Source organism: Homarus americanus, unplaced genomic scaffold (assembly GCF_018991925.1).
Source record: "Homarus americanus isolate GMGI-L3 unplaced genomic scaffold, GMGI_Hamer_2.0 scaffold30108, whole genome shotgun sequence".
Classification (NCBI taxonomy): Eukaryota; Metazoa; Arthropoda; class Malacostraca; order Decapoda; family Nephropidae; genus Homarus; species Homarus americanus.
Genome location: NW_024748109.1, coordinates 3,416,945 through 3,433,871, shown reverse-complemented (window position 1 = coordinate 3,433,871; position 16,927 = coordinate 3,416,945). Strand labels below are relative to the sequence as shown.

General features: G+C 40.4%; 2 protein-coding genes across 5 annotated transcripts in view; both read left to right on the top strand.

The window, feature by feature from the left end:
* Positions 1-16,927, top strand: part of LOC121880090 (serine/threonine-protein kinase PLK1-like) — a 97,382-nt gene that overhangs the window by 72,582 nt on the left and 7,873 nt on the right. The gene's annotated exons all lie outside the window — the stretch shown is intronic.
* The window catches only part of LOC121880030 (serine/threonine-protein kinase PLK1-like), a 68,707-nt gene continuing 58,331 nt past the window's right edge, over positions 6,552-16,927 (top strand). The window contains exon 1 of one of the 4 annotated variants that reach the window (XM_042387008.1): positions 6,552-6,668. The gene's annotated coding sequence lies outside the window, so the exon portion shown is untranslated. Of the gene's footprint in view, positions 6,710-16,927 lie in introns of all 4 variants that reach the window. The other 3 variants (XM_042387009.1, XM_042387007.1, XM_042387010.1) reach the window with 3 other exon arrangements.

The following is a 16,927-nucleotide window of genomic DNA, read 5'->3' as shown; positions in this document are numbered from 1 at the left end:
ATTTTTTAAATTATATAAATAATAAACCTTTTGCATGGAAAGTGTATTAAGATAATTTTCCTAAGTTGGGTGCACTCCCATTTTTAATGTATGTTCTGGTCATGGATAATTGGTTATCCACCTGGGGATACTTTAATGTGACATTGTGGTGCAGAATTCTATGCGTATGTAATCTTCACCACTCTCACACTTGGAACTAGAGTGAAGACTGGTCACACTGCACTGGGGCATCACTGGTTCTGTTGAGTGTTGTCATTGCTTCCTGTTAGATACATTAGGAGTAGCGAATGATATACGTTTGTGTTTATCTCAGTGTTAATGTTCAAAGTAAACACGTAGCACCGTTTTATATTTATTATAAAAATATCACAGTGCAGGGTTTATGTACGGATTAACTAACACGGTCATAGTGCTCCCCTGAAATTTGTCGTTCCCAGCTGTTCCAGAATTTGTCCCCGACTGTACGTGTTAGAAATTTTTTATTTATTTATTTTTCATTTTTTTCGCAAGTAAAAGACAAATGGCGGTACTTGTTTATGTGATAATGTAACACTTTATCCACACTAACTTTGTCTAACATTGTTAATCTTACAGGTAAATTTACTAGGCAGTACTATAAGTTGTTATGACTGACAACCGATGTTTAGGGGAGGGCATACTGGATTGCCCTGTCGAGTCTGTCTGTCCCTCACGCAGTCAGGTCTACAGTTTGTTAAAAAAGAAGATAATTTTCGTGAAACTTGACATATTTGTTGCTCATTGAACATAACGTTCTGTAATTTTCTTTTGTGCATATTTGATGTGTTATAAATGTACAGAAGAATATGAGTTTTATCGTGTGTGCCGTATTGCCTTGCCTGGCGCTTTTTTTTTCCATCATCATGGTCACATACTTCAGCCTTTGTTCCTGTGTCGTTTGTTTTCATTTCAGTTATGTGACCTATAGGTCTTGAAGGACACATGTAATCAAGAGAGAAAATATAAATGCTCGTTTAGTAAAGTTTGGTGTAGGTGCACCTGTCAGTCATCGTCTTGTTCACGTTGTGTTTGAAAGGTTACCCAATCAAGACTGTCCAATATTTGGGCCCAGCCAGAGACGTCATAGTTTAATTACGCGGCAACCAATCATGTGCGGGCAACAACGTCGCCACCGCCACTGCTGCTGTCCCTACTGGTGATCACTCGTTCCATTTTCTTGATTGGTTCCTTAATTGGAGCGAGATTTAAGGTGGATCAACTTCAAGGTATTATTACACATAAGGGAACTTGTATAGCTTCAGTGTCGTTCCCAGTTGTTACAGTGCCGGAATGTTTGCAGTGTTTATATTTTTGTTTCAGTGTAACAGTTGAGTTGAAACAGGATCATATTTTTTGCTGTTATTCATTTATATGAATACCTCTCCTGGCTGAAAGATTTAGGGAATATATTTTCCCTCTGCTTCAGCCTTCCTACTCCCCATACTCTCACTGCACTCTCGACTGCACGCCAACCACTCGTCATTTTCGCTGATGATGGCCATTGCATGATCATCCTTGCTTGTGTTTTTTCGTCACGAATGGATGGGACGGTTTCTTTTTAGTTGATTCTTTTTAATTATTTTGTCTTTTGTGTTATGGGGTACTAATAAAGCTTGGTAAAAATTAGACTATGTAAATTTTCACGCCGGTTCTAAACCTGCATAAATTGGGGAGGGTTGAGCACAGGGCGGTCACTCCTTTCTCGTAAATAATGTACGAGTTATCGGTCGGAATTTTTTCGTAAGATGGCAAGTCAATGGGTAAAGAAAACGCCTAAATTCACCATGGTAATGATATTTTAAAATAAATTGGGCCGAAAAGTGTAAAAAAATAAGGGTTACCGTTGCTAAAAAGTCACGTGACTGTGAAAAGCTGATTGGTTGTGACGTCACAGGTTGGCTAGAGCCGCCGAGCAGGAGCCTCCAGGCTGCCAGCTGTGGTGTCTGTGTTGTTACCAGCAGAAATACAGGACTTGTGGCCATATACAATGTTGATATACACAGGCATACCTTACTTTTAGGTTAAAATAAATAACTGCTCAAGTATCATCGTGTGTATTTACTTGCTGGGTGCCAAAATGACGCAAAAGACCGAAAACTCCAACATGTAAGTTTTCGTCATTGATGTCTATATTTAATGTTGTGGAAGGACTAGGGACGACCATGGCCAGGGGATGGGCTAGAGATGATCAGATGACAGATGTAAGTTAACGTTCTTCATAGCTGGATGGCGGAGTTCTTGATAATACTCTACAATCATAATGACATCTACTTTGGGTAAATTTCTTTCATTTGCCTTGATGAATCCTGGAAGTAGGTGTCCAACCTTCTCGGCTGATCGGCTCTGTAAATAAATATTATATAATTAATTGTGCTTTACTGTGCAACACAGTAATGCTGTATCGAATATATAAATATTACTAAGCACATTATCTAATTCAATGGATATTAGCTGCCCATACTACAAGTTTGTACTTAAAACATTCCAAAGTACTTTAAACAATAAGACACATTATCTCTACGGGATTTCTGTTACAAAACATTTTTCGATCGCATAAAAAAATACAGGTCATAGGTTAGGTTAGGGTATGAGGAGTTATAAGAGGGGGTAACTCAAAACTAGTGATTTCCGATAGAAATGAAGGTCAAAATCGTTCATAACACATCGCAAACCATCAGGAAAAAACACAGTCTGCATGTCTATGTACAGGGATGGCCAAAACTTAAAATTTACCCAATATAGCCTATCTCGAATCTACTGTAAACATCCAAATACTTACGGTAGTTAAAGTAAAAATTTACCCATTAATTAATATAAATGGTGATATATCCCAATGTATTCTCAAAACGAAGTCCAGAAAATGTCATTACTTCTAAATTGATTCGTATCTCCATCTAGTACTGATATACTTTGTTAATGCACTGAAAAAAAAAGTCTTCCCTGACAGCTGAGTTGTGTGCACATGGGAGTGTTTTATGTCCATACGCTGCTCTTCACGGCTGATGTCTTCACTTACGAAATGTCCATGACTTAAAAAAAAAAACACTTAAAAACTTACCTGAACGTGGCATTTGGGGCCTTTGTACTACCCGACTGCAGCGGTGAGTTTGTTGGAGAACGTCGTCTGCTGGGAAACTGGTGATGTCATTGCAAATGGCGGCCCGGTTTCTAGAGAAATAAACTTATCTCTACTATTATAGCAAGACAATAAGCCCCGGAATGAGAAGTTGACTACCTGGTACGAAGTGGACAAATAACTTGGACACTCCCTTTAAAAAACTGGTTCCTGAAATTAACAGCTTATCGTGCTGGGTGTGCAAGAAATGTGATTGAAGATGATAGTAAAGTACAAAAGAGACGTATAAATATTCATGGAAATAAAGTGACCTGGAGTTGGATTTTGTATATTACTAAAAATATTATATATTTTTTTACGGGGATTAGCCTGATTAGGAATGTTCCAATCACTGAACGAGAGATTGGTTTAGTTAAGTGTGAACTGATTATGGTTAAAACATTCAGCTGCGTATGTCCCAACAGAAGTATATGGAGATGAGAACATGTACAATTTAACTGGTTACAAGAAATTGTAATTAGGTATATGAATGTAGAAGTTTAGCTACTGAAAAAATAAAGTGCATATAAATCCAAATGACGCAAAACAAGACTTGTATCATTAACTTTGTGAATAGAGCAGAAATTTGTGGAAGAATTTTACCAAACAGGCCGTGTCATACCAAAGGCTACGTTAGCTACACTACGCACGTGTTACTTATCTAATGCAGTGGTTTTTAAATTAGGTAACTCACCGGTATGAGTTACTATCAGAGTACATGTATTCACAAAGACCCGAAGGTCATCACATGTAAGAAAAGAAAAGTTATGGAAGGAGAAGAGGAATGACGGCGTCAAGCGCAGGCGTGGAAGAGATGGAGTTGAGGATGTAGAGAAATGTGGAGGTGGGAACCCAAGACAATGGGTGGAACTGACAGGGCAGCCGCCTGAATGGAGGGAACTAGTATGAGCGAAGATGGAACTACGTCAAGCCCGAGACCACGGGCATGAGAGTCATTTTGCATATACCTTGTATATTGTGGTCCTAAGGTTATGTAACTAGCTGCAAGTGAAATGTCACCACACACACACTGACCCTCTCGGCTCTCTCTGACCATCACCACGACCTCATCTGCAAATTTGGTGAGAAGCTTCTGCATCATCCTCGACACCGGCTCCTACTACCACCCGAGATCCCTCGTTCGAGAATTGCTGTTTGACACCACAACCGCATCCTGCCCATACGAGCACGAACTGATTTCAAAAGAACAGCCCAGTCCCAACCATTGTAAAAATTATCAATAACTTGTAATCAACCAGTGTATTCACTCCCAGTCAATCTTGCCATTTTACACTGTCACTATGTTGAAATGCGCTGTAGTATGACCCCACCTAGTCATTATATATCATATTTGTATCATATGTTACTTGTACTTTATTTGTAAATCAAGTGACCCATTCCCCAATTATGCAACTATATTTTCAGCCTTCCGGCTGCCATGTTCTTTCAATAACCAGGAATAATAATAATAATAATTATTATTATTATTATTATTATTATTATTATCATCACACACACAGACGAGAATCGCTGTCGAGGGTCGAAGTATTTTATTATTAATGTTTTCCAGAAAAAAATAAAACTTAAATAGTTTGTTATATTAAGCTGCTAATGTTGAAACTACAGTAATATGATTTTCATATCCGCCGCAAACATGTGCACACAAACTCCTACGGCTAGTAATAATGACCTGGCATTACTGTAGGTAGTGGGGTCGTGTCAAAGGCCTCACACCACCGGCAAAAAAATATATTGGTGGTAAGTGAGGTGTACTTAAGCGATGCATGGTTCATGAACAGCTCTAGCTGGAGTGATGGTGAGCTGCATCTCTAGCTGGTGTTGTGGAGGTGAGCTGCATCTCTAGCTGGTGTGGTGGTGGTGAGCTGCATCTCTAGCTGGTGTGGTGGTGGTGAGCTGCATCTCTAGCTGATGTGGTGGTGTTCAGTTACATCTCTAGCTGTTGTGGAAGTGAGCTGCATCTCTAGCTGGTGTGGTGAGCTGCATCTCTAGCTGGTGTGGTGAGCTGCATCTCTAGCTGGTGTGGTGGTGGTGAGCTGCATCTCTAGCTGATGTGGTGGTGTCGAGTTACATCTCTAGCTGGTGTGGTGGTGGTGGTGAGCTGCGTCTCTAGCTCGTGTGGTTGCGAGCTGCATCTCCAGTTGCTGTGGTGGTTAGCTGCATCTCTAGCTGATGTAGTGGTGTTGAGCTATATCTCTAAAACTGGTGTGGTGGTGAGTTGCATCTTTAGTTCCTGTGGTGGTGAGCTGCATCTCTAGCTGGTGTGATGGTGAGCTGCATATCTAGTTAACTGCTGACCCGGAGATTAATTTATTTAACTGTTAAGACGGTCCGTCGTTGCTCATTTAAGTAGCTGGCATGTTACTTTCCTTATTACTTATCTGCAAATTTTAATATGATATATACAGTAGATAATACTGGTTAGCTTCGAAAGTGGGTTCTGTGGGACCTTCAACTAGGACAGTCAGAAATTAACTTGGTTGAAGGTTAAAGGGTGAGGACTACTAATTTTATCATCTTAAGCACGATGCGTAAAATATTATTTTATTTTCAAGGTACTGTACCTTGATGCATTTACAGTACTGTACAATACTGTCATAACCACGAGGTTAACGGGGGAGGGGGAATGTACACATGAGTGTGTCCTTGACATTTTTGAAGAAAATCTTATTGAGACGAGTCTCTTTAGTTTGACATTTACCTGTTGAGGTTAAAGGTCTGTGATGGCATTTTCTCCCCATTTCCACATCCCCTCCCCCCCAAAAAAATATTATATATATATATATATATATATATATATATATATATATATATATATATATATATATATATATATATATATATATATATATATATATATATATATAATTCGGCGTCTTGTTGTGTGGATATATTTAAACATTCACAAGAGCAAGGTCGCAGCAGGCTTTAATTTGACCTTGTATTCAGACCTGATAATGTCCCTATTTTCATCTGTTTTGCAAGAGTATTGTTGCGGGCAAACAGTATACTATATCAGTTCTATGCTGCAGTGAATTTGGTATAATTACCGTTTTTCGTGTTGTACATAATTATTATTTGTACTTGATGTTGTGTATGTGTTGGTGTATATTAAATGTTTAATTTAGTGTACTGTATATATCAAGTTGCATGTATTATTCCCAGCTAAAATTTTTATGATTATTAATATTAAATATTTCCTTTATCTCTAACAGGTTGGTAACGAATTCTCGTGCTAAAAGTGTGGTGTCTTCATAGGGTAAGTACCTGTTATGAAAGTTGAAAGATGGTTGAAAAGGGAAAGTAGTAGTAAGGTATGGTGAATGGACATGGTACTTTATGGAGTATGTGATTTGAAGTTGGTGGTGGCGTAATTGTGGTGACTTTGTGGAAGGGGAGTGAGATTTGCGCGCGCGCCGGAGCAGTGGTCGCTGGTGTTGGTGGTGGCAGCAGCAGCCTGTCTCTAGTGCCGCCTGGACCTCCTTCACCGCTGGGTGCCAGTGCCCCTCTTCCGCCGGTGAGCGCCGCACAGTGCTATCTCCTCGCTCGCGTTTGACGGTAGTCCGTGACGGAGGCGGGCAGTACCTTGATACAGTGCATAGGGAGGGTGGGGGGAGGGGGGTCGTCACCAAGGTGTGGCAGCGGGACACAACACCTACCTGGTGGTGGGGCAGGAGCACAACACACCCTTCTCTACCCCACTGCCGCTCATCACACTATATATGCCGCTAGTCTTCATTCTACTCATTCTCTTCTGTATTGACTTCTAAGGATATGTATCGACTTGTTAGGTGTCGTCTACCATGACAGTTTACTTGTGAATCATCATAGCTTTGTCACACTTGCTCCGTAAGCGGAGACATGTTTCTAATACACATACGAAATTATACGACTGTTATTTTTGTTGTTTTTTAAAATGTAAAAATCAGTCATTCATATTTACAAGTATGTTTGTGTTAACATTAAAGTGTGAAGGTCAGGAAGCCATGGGGGGTGAGAAGGAGCAGGATCGTTTATACGCCTCAGAGACCAGGTTGTAGGTGGTGAGGTTCACCATCATATCCCCCCTCCCACACACACACACCACATCGCCCACACACCACTCATGACACCACCCTTACACCACGCACATGCCATTACCCCTACACCACGCACATACCACCACCCCTACACCACGCACATGCCCCCTACACACACACACACGCCACCACCCCTACACCACACACATGCCACCACCCCTACACCACATACATGCCACCACCCCACACCACGCACATGCCCCTACACACACACACGCCACCACCCCTACACCACACATGCCACCACCCCACACCACACACACCACACCACCACGCACCACCTACACCACGCACATGCCCCCCACACCACGCACATGCCACACCACACACATGGCACCACCCCTACACCACACATGCCACCACCCCACACCACACATGCCACCACCACGCACGCACATGCCACACCCCTACACCACGCACATGCCCCCCTACACCACGCACATGCCCCCCTACACCACACACATGCCACCACCCTTACACCACACACATGCCACCACCCACACACCAAACATGCCACCACCCACACACCACACACATGCCACCACCCACACACCACACACATGCCACCACCCACACACCACACACATCCATTTACACTATCCACAAGTATCACATACACGCCACACCATTTAACATCTTATTAAATACACATCACACATCATACCACAGAACTCAGACATAGCAATTCACCTCACTATCTTAGTCACGCGTCACGTTACACAATCACACCACACATCACATTCTAAAAAAAATAGTCACATGTTACACCATACTCCACGCATCACTTGGTATTCCTCACCACAACGTGTCACATCACCGTACCTCACCTCACATTACACATGCATCACATTACACATGCACCACATTACACCACATTTCGTTAATTTGCACATACACTGCACACAGGTAACGTTACACACACACACACACCAACTGTACCCCATGCCCGCACTACAACACACCACACGCACATAAAACGCGCCGTACACGCAAACTCCACAATACCATACATGCACCCAATACATTATCATAAACACCAATCACACGCCACACATGCATGCCCATGTCTCTCTCTCTCTCGTTTCCCTTTTCCCGTATGATTTTATATATCATTCTGATCCATATTTTTACTTTATAATTTTCGTCGCCAGTCCTCTACATGTACACAGATGCTAATAAATGCTAGTGGATTAATGTAAATTGTTAATGGTGACGTGTGGCATGTAGGCCCCCGGGGTGTGTTGCTTACAATATTTCTACTGTGGAGAGTATTAGAGACAGTGTTTGTTATCTGTAGAGTGTTAGAGACAGTGTTTGTTATCTGTAGAGTGTTAGAGACAGTGTTTGTTATCTGTAGAGTGTTAGAGACAGCGTTTGTTATCTGTAGAGTGTTAGAGACAGTGTTTGTTATCTGTAGAGTGTTAGAGACTGTTTGTTATCTGTAGAGTGTTAGAGACAGTGTTTGTTATCTGTAGAGTGTTAGAGACTGTGTTTGTTATCTGTAGAGTGTTAGAGACTGTTTGTTATCTGTAGAGTGTTAGAGACTGTTTGTTATCTGTAGAGTGTTAGAGACAGTGTTTGTTATCTGTAGAGTATTAGAGACAGTGTTTGTTATCTGGAGAGTGTTAGAGACAGTGTTTGTTATCTGTAGAGTGTTAGAGACTGTTTGTTATCTGTAGAGTGTTAGAGACAGTGTTTGTTATCTGTAGAGTATTAGAGACTGTTTGTTATCTGGAGAGTGTTAGAGACAGTGTTTGTTATCTGTAGAGTATTAGAGACAGTGTTTGTTATCTGGAGAGTGTTAGAGACAGTGTTTGTTATCTGGAGAGTGTTGGAGACAGTGTTTGTTATCTGTAGAGTGTTAGAGACAGTGTTTGTTATCTGTAGAGTGTTAGAGACAGTGTTTGTTATCTGTAGAGTGTTAGAGACTGTGTTTGTTATCTGTAGAGTGTTAGAGACAGTGTTTGTTATCTGTAGAGTGTTAGAGACAGTGTTTGTTATCTGGAGAGTATTAGAGACAGTGTTTGTTATCTGTAGAGTGTTAGAGACAGTGTTTGTTATCTGGAGAGTGAGAGTGTTTGTTATCTGTAGAGTATTAGAGACAGTGTTTGTTATCTGTAGAGTATTAGAGACAGTGTTTGTTATCTGTAGAGTGTTAGAGACAGTGTTTGTTATCTGGAGAGTATTAGAGACAGTGTTTGTTATCTGTAGAGTGTTAGAGACTGTGTTTGTTATCTGTGGAGTGTTAGAGACAGTGTTTGTTATCTGTAGAGTATTAGAGACAGTGTTTGTTATCTGTAGAGTATTAGAGACAGTGTTTGTTATCTGTAGAGTGTTAGAGACAGTGTTTGTTATCTGGAGAGTATTAGAGACAGTGTTTGTTATCTGTAGAGTGTTAGAGACTGTGTTTGTTATCTGTGGAGTGTTAGAGACAGTGTTTGTTATCTGTAGAGTGTTAGAGACTGTGTTTGTTATCTGGAGAGTATTAGAGACAGTGTTTGTTATCTGTAGAGTGTTAGAGACAGTGTTTGTTATCTGGAGAGTATTAGAGACAGTGTTTGTTATCTGTAGAGTGTTAGAGACAGTGTTTGTTATCTGGAGAGTATTAGAGACAGTGTTTGTTATCTGTAGAGTATTAGAGACAGTGTTTGTTATCTGTAGAGTATTAGAGACAGTGTTTGTTATCTGTAGAGTGTTAGAGACAGTGTTTGTTATCTGGAGAGTATTAGAGACAGTGTTTGTTATCTGTAGAGTGTTGGAGACAGTGTTTGTTATCTGTAGAATGTTAGAGACAGTGTTTGTTATCTGTAGAGTGTTAGAGACAGTGTTTGTTATTTACAAATGGTGATCGTGGCGTGAGGTAACCTGGTGAGCGTCACTAGCCAGGAGGCATTAGGTCATATTGAGGGTAGAAGTGGCGTTGGTTGCTTGGGGCGATGGGGGAGGGGGTTGTAGCGTCCCACTCTTGTTATTGCCTCCCTTCAAAAGGTCAAGGACGCATTCATTACTGAACTCCTGTGATTGTCGTTGTGTGGTGTGGGTGGGGGGGTGTTGTGACAAGTGTCCAGTCACAGTGTTAATGGTGTTGGAAGGTGATATTGGTGGTGATGGTGAATGTCCATCGACTTTTATGGTGGTAATGGTGACATGAAGGACACCGGGGTGGTGAGACGAGGGACACTAAGGATGGTGACACGAGGGACACTGACTGGGGATGGTGACACGAGGTACACTAACTGGGGATGGTGACACGAGGGACACTGACTGGGGATGGTGACACGAGGGACACTGGCAGGATTGTGGGACGAGGGACACTGACTGGGGATGGTGACACGAAGGACTGACTGGGGATGGTGACACGAGGGACACTGGCTGGGGATGGTGACACGAGGGACTGTGACTGCTGGTGGTGACGAGGGAGTGGTAACTGTGGCAATGACGACGTGTAATGATGGCGATTTAAGGGGGTATGTGATAGTGACTTGGGGTGTTAGTTAATGTGATGACGGTGTTAAGATGTGAAATTTAAGTTGTTGGAGGCTCACAGTGAAAATAATGATGATTGTGTATCAGGAAAGAGCAGTGCCTGATATTACTGGTGTTTGAGAACTGGATGCCGCTTTCGACGGATGCCTGGTGCTAGAAAAGATTGCGTGTTCGTAAAATTTACACCCGGGACAAGCAACAGTACCTTTTAGTAATGGGCGGTTCTGGCTTGGTCTTGCTATTGGTGAGTGGTAGGTAGTGGTTGTGTTAAGAGAGGCAGAGAGGTTCCTTGGACACTTTAAGTAATTGTGGCCTCGTGTTGGTGTGCCTTGTCCAGCTGTTGGGGTAATAATGTGGAGCAAGTGTTGTAGTGCGAGCGACGTCCAGCTGAGGTATGCAGTGGTAGCAACGCTCACGAGACCACCGTCACCAAGAACATCATCACCGGTCATCATGATCCGCTTTTTTTTTCTTGGCCTCGTCTTCTTGGTCTTTTCTTTCATGTATTTCTTTTGGTTCTTATTTTTGTCCTTTCCTTTTCTTCATTTAAAGTTCTTTATCTTTTTATGCGTCTCACATTTTCCCATTAGCAACAACTACTGCTACTTTCGTAATTTTATTTTCCCCTAGTAATGGTACAGTACTCTTAATATCTGTGCTACATAATGATTTCCCTTGTCTTTCCACAACCTCCTTTTATCTACAAAGGTTATTGATATTATTTATATGTGGCTGCCTGTTACACATTACTTTATATCTTGATGACTGTTGCCGTAGACCTCTCTCAACCTCCTCCTCCTCCACGACACCTGATAACAACTACCATCCCTTATTAACCACCTCTCTCCCTCGACCCATGCTAACAGCCATCACCCTTTATTCACCACCCCCCTCGTCATTAATCGTCATTGACTGAACACCCGCTAATGTCACATAAATGAGCCTCTTTCCACTGCTATACTCTTTCGTATAATTTATTTTATGGCGGTTATGCCGTTTTAATTTTGAAGTATATTTGTCATGGGTTACCTTTTTATCTTCTAACCGAGGAGCTTATATAGGATGGTGTTGGCCGTCTGTACCTCTATTAATTTAATTTGTGATATTTGCGACCCTGGAGTAAATGATATTACTGTAAAGATAGTGCGTATTGCCTGTGGACACGACTATGTTGTAGCAAATCAGGAGTCGAATTCTTCATGGTTCGCATTTTGAATTGTTTTTCATAACTGGAGATGTAAGAACCTATCTGACTGACTTGCTTTTAGCTGAATCATCAAAATAATTCCCCAAATAACAAGCACAAAGATACCAGTAGATTTTAATTTGGTTCTTTCTTGTAGCAGTAGTTAGGGAGTAAAGTTAACATCAGAGAATCTTGCTTAGCTGAACCTGGGTTGGTTTATTAGTGATGGGATGTTAAGTCACCCACCCGCTACCTTTATTTTGCACCAGACTGGTGGCCATTACCGAAGTTAAGCTCCCGACTGAAAAGATACCGATTTGTTGCCTAATTTGCAGACGTGTAATATAAACTGATATCACTTGCATAAGATGAGGGGTCTCTGTGGAGTTGTTTTGACAGATACGATATGGGGGAAAATTTTCTACCAATCGACGAATTTTTACGTTATATATATATATATATATATATATATATATATATATATATATATATATATATATATATATATATATATATATATATATATATATATATATATATATACTTTTTTGGGGGGGTGTCAACCTGATAGCAGTGAAGATGCAAACCCAAGAGTACTTTATATATTTTGGACAATGCAACAACAAAATGCTTGCAACATATAGGGGAAAAATTATTTTAAGGATGAAAAAATGGACAAGAAATTGTTAAATTTAAGATTGAAAGAAAATGTTTGCTCCCTGATGCGAACCGTTTGCTGGAACCGTCCAGGCCACTGCATTATGCTGTATACCGTACATAACAATATTTTATATTAGAGAAGTACTTCTTGGGGCAGAAGGTGGAAGGAAGATTTATATGATGCTGCTTATTAGTTGGATCTTACACTGATTCTTATTGTTGTAGTATTTATCATAGTTTTGAGGAGTGTTATAGGATGAAGTGGGTGTAAGATGGAAGAAGTAGTAAATAGGTTAAAAAAAAGTCGTAGTGAGTGTTGGAGGAGAATATAGGATGTGAGTGATATGATAGGAATAAAGGGTGTAGCGTGTGTGGGGGAAGTAAGGGAGGTGAGCATGTATCCCCAGCAGGAGTGCCACTGGAAGACCACACTGAAGAGCCTGCCATCACGGATCACCTCACACCGTTAAGCTCCATGCCACCCCTCTCCCCGCCGCCATGTTTAATTTACTTCTCACACCCTTCCCTACCCGTCTCTTGAACACTACAATTTTCGAATTGAATTTTGTTGTTTGAATTTTTTTTTCTGTTCATCAAACCGTACTTAGTAGCAGATTTTCCCTCATTCAACTCTTAAATTGCTCCTTGTCATGAGTACGTTCTAATTCCTGGACGCATGTTAGATTCACCTGCAATTTATAATGGCCATCATCGTTTTGCTCATGCTTACTCACCATTTACATATTGATTTTTGTTAAGTCACTGTATGCACTGTACGTCAAGCGTGATATTAAGCATTGTACTGTACCACGATATTGTATACCACATACTTTTGGCCAACGAAGTATACCGACTTTCCAAAATTCTTAAGGTTTGTTAAGACCTTTGGCGGTATTAAGACAAGCCCTGAACTTAAAGAATGTAGCTTACCCTACACAACCTACCCTACTTATCTAACCTACTCAATCCAAGCTAACCTACCCTACCCAACCCAACCTTAAACCTCTTGAGTTTTTGTCCGTGCACCGTAATGAACAGCCGTCAGACATGGACACCAGCTGTATCATATCACTTTGTTGTCCCCGTGTCATGTCGTGTTTGCTTAACTCTCACGCTTATGCTGACAATGATTACATGTGTGTAATTTACTGGAAAAGTTTACTTTTTATTTGAAAGTTGCCGAGGAACGCTCCCCTACCGCCATTCAAGGTGTGAATGTTTCCTTTGTGTCGCGGAGCTTTATTCCTAAGCGGGGGCTGGTGTTCTTGGGCCCCTGTCTCATCAACATGTACTGTAATGATTATACTGTCACTAAAAGCATTTTACGTATGAATGTATCTTTGATATACTTAATATATCTGAAATAATGACCAAGAATGGTCTTATTTATTTTGTTATTCTATATGAGTGATATTTTTAGTTATTTCTCTTAACGAGATATAAATAAGCATCCACACGTGCAAAGTTGTACAGGGGGTAATAAGGGGAGAGGCAAGAGGCAGCAGGTTAAAGTAAAATGAGGAGGCAGAAAAGTGTAGAGATGGATTTGGGAGAAGATAAGCAAACTTTGCTTAGGGAAACGTTGAGGTTGAAACAGTACGGGGAAAAAAGGAGTCATGTATATTCTAGAAAGCATTTTCAAGTAGGGGAGTAAGTAGGAAAGACTAGATGTAGACGGGAAACACGAGGGCCGTATCGGCCTCCAGGGATAAGAGCACTCGTAGTAGATGGAGGGGGAGGGTTCGTCTGAGGCGGAGACTTAAAAGTGCTGAAGGGGTGGCTAAGAGAGCGGAGTAGCGTGGAGGAGGGGGGGGTTAGTCACTACCCATCAATAAATAATTATCCTTTTTATGACGATTTTTTCATTGTTAGTGTTAACAAATAATTATCGTTCTTTAGTACTTCAGCAGAAGTTACAATCGTCATTTTAGATTGCTTTTTATGCCATTAATCTTATTTACTTGAGCAAGAACGGAATGGTCGTATAATTTTTTTTTCTCACAAGTATCGTAAGTCACTCTGATTCTTAGAATGCGCCAACAAAGATTTTTAGTTTATTGATGCTTTAGCAGCTGTAAAAACGCCAGTCCTAACTGACTGAGAAACCTTTAGTTTCTTCCTGTTCGTGTTGAAGCATCTTGGAATAACGTAGCACATTGTTTTCAACCTCATTTCCTTATGTGTAGACTGCATTAAGGAAAGTCATAAAATACTACCTGTACTTAGAATGTGTTATAATAAGGAATAAATTACAATAATAGATATCTAGATAGATTACTAACTTGTTCATTTACACCTTTTTTTCATGGTTAGATGTACGGCAATATTATCAACCAAAGTCCCAGATTATGATGCATATAAGGGCTCGGTAATAACTCCTTATATATGTTAATACGGTATTAAAGAAACTACATTTTCGTCTCGTTTAAAAATATTCACGAGAGAGGCGGACGGTCGACGATCGTATACAATAAATTGCAGCAACTTCACTTGTCATATGCCAGTGGATGTTGCTATGATGTATTTAGGTGTTGTAAACACGAAAAATGTGTCACATCGTATATGGTATTTTTTTTTATGTAAATATCTGGGATGCTTATATGTATTTCTGATGTTATCGTGTATCCCTAGGTCTTAAAACTTGTGGTTATCAAAGCGCGTATTCTTTGGTTTCTCCGATGACTTATTAGCTGTGTCTTACTGTTGGTGGAGTGAACACTTACCTCCTGAAGCAGTATGTAAGGGATTGCAGGTCAAAGGCGCCACAGTTTCAGTATACTGTATAGAAATCTGAGGCTTGTCTCCATTAAGTTTGGGCTATTGGTTCTTGGGGGTGGGGGGGGCATTTGGGCAGTCATGTAACAGGAGTTTCCCGTCTCCCCCACACAGTCATTAAACTGTTTTCATATTGCCTTGCGTGTGTGGACATGATTATTGTATACGTCAGCGAGAGGTATTCCTTTTCTGTCAACATTTAAACAGTCGTCGTCGGTTCACCAGTTTGAGAAGAATTGTTTTTTTCACGTAGAAAAACGTACAAGGATGTAGATATGAATTAAGAAACCACAGCAGATATAATATAAAATTTTTGCAAGCGAAGTCAGAATATATTAGCCTTCAAGAACCTCACTGGCTGCATTAATTATGGCTTGATCCTCCTACACAGACACTAATGACTGCTGTAATGTGTGTCGTGCGTGACAGTATCATGACTCATACCCAACCTTTTCTTTCAAGTTAGTATATTTAATCTGAAAACACGTCGTTAGTGAGAATTTATAGCTTTCGCGGCTATGTTGAGGAAATTTTTTTTACTATCTAAGAAAAACTATATTTCAGTTCTACTTAAACCCAATGCACAATATTTAATAATGGACATATTATTGCACATTTCATCAATTCACTGTCAATCCATTGGCGTCACTGTTACTTCAAGTCTTACAATGACAAACTCCGTCAGATCTGAAGCCAAATTTGCACATACATACATACATACATACATACATACATATATACACGCGCGCACACACACATATACATACATACATACATACATACACGCGCACACACACATACATACACACGCGCACATACGCGCGCACATACGCGCGCACATACACGCACACACACACACACACACACACACTTTGTGTATTGCCAGATGAACTAGTGTCATCTGTGAACAGGGTACAGATAACAATAATGAACTTGTAGCATTACGTATTCACAGGAATATTTCATCATCTTCCAATATTACGACGTTCTACTCTCAAATTGCCACCATTGGCGGCGTCTGGGAGGGTCCATACCATTTGTCAGGTATAACCTCGACCTACCAGAGCACGTTCATAGCATACTCTTCCAGATGTCTTCAGTCTTTGGCGAGGGGTTGCTTTGGTGAATAGATATAACAACTACACTAGTGCCTTAACTCTCTCTGACCATTAAATTTTTGTTCTGCCATTTTTTTAACCGTTACTGGGAAGGTAATTATCAATATTGCTATAAATATAATATAATTTAATTCATATAATTATAATTAAAAGTATAATTATTATATTTATTATCTATTTTTTGCTGCAAAAATTTTCTCCCCGCATATTTGGTTGGTTAGTGTAAATTAATTAATAATTTTGAATATTTTGGTCATACAGGTAATAGTAGTATAGCATTAGTTAGAGATTGCAGAATATACGGCTAGACCCTCAGAGATACTAAGAGCCTGTTAGAGAGAGCTACCAGTCCCATTCTCTGATTTCGGTTCCCAGAAATCGATGATGCTAAGACAAAGACGTAAACCTGCTGTTTCTTTGGTCAATTGAGCAGCAATCTGAATGTGGTCATCGTCAGCAAATGTGAAGATGA